The following is a 3,599-nucleotide window of genomic DNA, read 5'->3' as shown; positions in this document are numbered from 1 at the left end:
ATAAAGCAGTAAATTTTTATTCATGCCTTACACAGAGTTGAAATCAAATGGGCTTGAAATGTTTCTTGTAAAATCATTGTATAAACCATATTTCTTAAGTAGAAGCATGTCTGAAAATAAACAGATTCATTTTCTGAATTATATGAGTTTATGATAGTATAACAAATCCTTCAGTGTTTTTAACATGATTATATGACACTTAGGTGGGAAATTGGGATTATATATCAAGTAATAAAGTTTCTGTAGACACCTAATAAATCAAGCTGCAAAATAACACAATCTGGATTCTCACCCCAGGACTTGAAATCTCTTTCAGGGATAAATAAGGTTTATGCTCTTTAATTTTTTATGTTTGTATATTTTATATAAAGATTTTTTCTAAACTAGGTAGCTCCTGGTGAAAGTAACACAAAATTTATTATCTATCTTGATAGATATTGGTCCAAAAAATTATACTATTAGATGATCCCAAGCTGCAAATAGTGACCTTTCTCTTCTTACATCTCCTGTTCTGATGCAGTAACTTCAGAGCTATCACCTTTCACAGGGAATTCAAGCAGTCATAAAGTGCTACATGATACCTTATTTTCCTTCAGCACAACTGTCATTCACTTTGACAAAACTGTGAATGCACATGTATTTGAAACATAACAATCCAAATCAGTGGGGCCCAAGCTACGGTTTGCAGACCTACCTTGGTCTACCAGAATAATTTCTCTGGTCATCGCTTGCTCCTTGCTAATACTGTCCCTCATATCTTTGCAACTTATCCTCTGTTTAACAGCAAAAAGTGTATTCCCTGCATGAGTTTATATCCCCCTTCCTTCAAGTGGATGTAAAGGAATCCATAGCAAGGAAGACTGCAGGCCAGATGGAGGCACTATGAATGAGCCTGCTGTGGCCTAAGAAACATTAGTCCTGACATAGATAGATAAACATAGATTAGTCAAGGCTGCACTTGCCACCAAAGGATCTTCACAATAATGCTGGCAGACTAACAGACATTTAGGAGTACACTGGCATTACGGTTCTTAATATCATTTTCTCAAAAAAGTCCTGCTTCTCCCTCCCAAAGAGCAATTCAGAAATAACTATGGCAAGTTTTCAGGAACTTCAGAATTAATTTAGGTCCTGATTTGTGGTTTACTGTATCCTACTTCCGATCTTCAGCATCCCTATTCACTGTGGACCAGTTGCATGGACCTAAATGAGTCATGCCTTTCCTTTCAAATTGACTCAGATGTTTAGTTGGGTGTGTTTGCATGATAATAACCCTTCAAATAAAAAATGAGACAGAAGAATCATAGTTTCAAAACACAAAATAGCATTTCTCAGTTGCTTGTGCCAGGACAAGGAAATATCCTCAGCCTACACTGCAGGCCTGGAAAAAACTCTTCTATGGCAAAAATTCTTTAATATCCCCTACCATCTATATAATTGTGAGAGCATCTTTCTACAGAAACACCTTTTCTTGAAGCAGAACACTACTCCAGCTGTTACCCTGTGCCTCTCATGTTTTACATGTATTCATTGAGAAAGACCAAAATTAAATATTAAGATAGGTAAGAAAACAGCTCACATGATAGATGAGATAATGAAAATCTAAGTAATTAGATCCATCTAAGGAAGTATAGGAGCAGTATTAGTTGACATAATGCAATAATTTAAACCCATATGAACTAAACCTATAATTCTTATTCTGATTACTTCAAATAATTTCCAAAAGTAACAACTGTGCTTTTTAGAAGAACAGGTTAGACAGCATTTGCTGCAAATTATTCACTAAATCAACTATCTACTTGGGGAAAAAGGAAAAACAAACAAAAGCCCTATCTTTTTTTGGAGAACAAAGTGTTTGTCCAGGAACTGTGTGCTCAAGAGTTTGCCTGGTTTTTTAAGTGTAGTGATTGGAAAGATAACTGCTTTTCCCTAGAGATCTTGCCTTGCTTGTATCATTGCAACTGCATCATCCATGGTACAGGAATATCCTATGATTCACTGGCTAGTAAGTCTGAAAGGCAGACCATTTTGTCCGGCATTTTGTCTAGCAATGTGCCAATTTGGCACATTTTCAAGGGTGTGTGAGGATGCTGCTTTTCCCTTCGGATGGTAAGAGCGTGCCGGGAAGGCTCAGAGGAGCCAGCTGACACTGCCTCTCATCTCTGTAGCTGTATCCTCTGTGCATGAGGGAGCAGCTGCCAGCTCCACCCAAGTCTTGATGAATTCCTGTGGCCTCACTTGGATGTTTATCCAAAGATGCTCCATGACCATGGTCTGTGTCACTCAAAATCAGACTGTTTGTTGCCTTTCCTTCCTGAGCTATTGCTCCAGGGAACAGAAGGATGCCAGGATTAGCTATTTTTGGGAGCCCAGGTGATGGATAAGGTCAAGGAGATTCAGCCTGTATATTCCTAGGGACTGGAAAAGCATATCCACTAACCAGTTAACTTTTTTTTTATAGGTTAGAGTGTAATATCAAAACTGTCACTTAGATAGACCATTATGTTCTTCATACTCTCTTGTGGTCACTTTTCAAGTACATTTGCTGCAATTATAAATACAGAACCCTGTAGCTTCTAGAGTGACAGCCAGAAATTCATTCCAGCTCAGAGTACAAGGTTCGGCACTTTAAATACAGCAAGGGAGGGGCAGTGAAAAGCTGTAACTCTGTTAGACACTTCCACACAGACTTTTTCCTGTTTTATGAAAGTATAATATCTTGAACAAAAATATATACAAGCTGAATCCACATCAAAGACATATGTGCTCTTAGTATAAAACCAGAAATTAGTATTTTGTCTTCCTGTTCTACTGACCTTCCAGCTGCCCCGTTTGCTGAAATGCCTTACTGAATGTACAAGCATGCCCATCATCCTTTACAAGCTCTAGTGCAGGGTTTTGTTGACATTATTTTATTATTACAATTCCGGATGTATGCCTTGCCTGTGTTTGCATGCAAGGAAAGAGTGAAGACAAAATCAAATGCTCTCACTCAGATACAGGTAACAGCAAAGAAAGCAGGTTATGCTGGAGACATTTACCTGCAATTTCCCTGCTGTACAGAGGTTTTATTCTGCTGTTGGCTCTCAAAGACATCTGTCATTTTCTTAGGCTGATTTGCTGGTTTGCCCAGATTATATTGTTTCTACCATTGCATTTTGCAAGTGCATAATCGCAGTACTTAAAGATATGTTCTTAATTTTGATATCTGTTTGTTTGTTTCCAATCCCCCTTTAACCTTACAACCTACACGTATTCTCGTTTAATACACGCTTGCAAATTCCCCAGCAGGGGAGTATAACTCCCCTGGAACACGTTGTATATATATATAAGCGTTGTAGAGAAAACAAACCCTTTCTGCACCTTGCCATTAGTAACACCAGAGCAAAAGCGACCTACGAAGCCATCGAGCCTCAGCGAGGCTCCCGAGAAAACACCCCTCTAAATGGAGCCCTCACTCCATGTCCAGGCTGTTTCTTTCTTTCTGGCAATGCCTCAAAACTCAACCCCAAACCGTGCCAAAGTGGGTCCGAGCCTTGAGGCGTGCGAGCCACGCTGACCTGGCGCGGAGGTGCCGCGGAGCCCGGGCGCACCGGCTG

This window comes from Melozone crissalis, unplaced genomic scaffold, assembly GCF_028551555.1.
Source record: "Melozone crissalis strain CALT ecotype California unplaced genomic scaffold, PUWL_Pcris_2 ptg000002l_1, whole genome shotgun sequence".
In the NCBI taxonomy this organism is placed as follows: Eukaryota; Metazoa; Chordata; class Aves; order Passeriformes; family Passerellidae; genus Melozone; species Melozone crissalis.
This window is presented reverse-complemented; position numbering follows the sequence as displayed.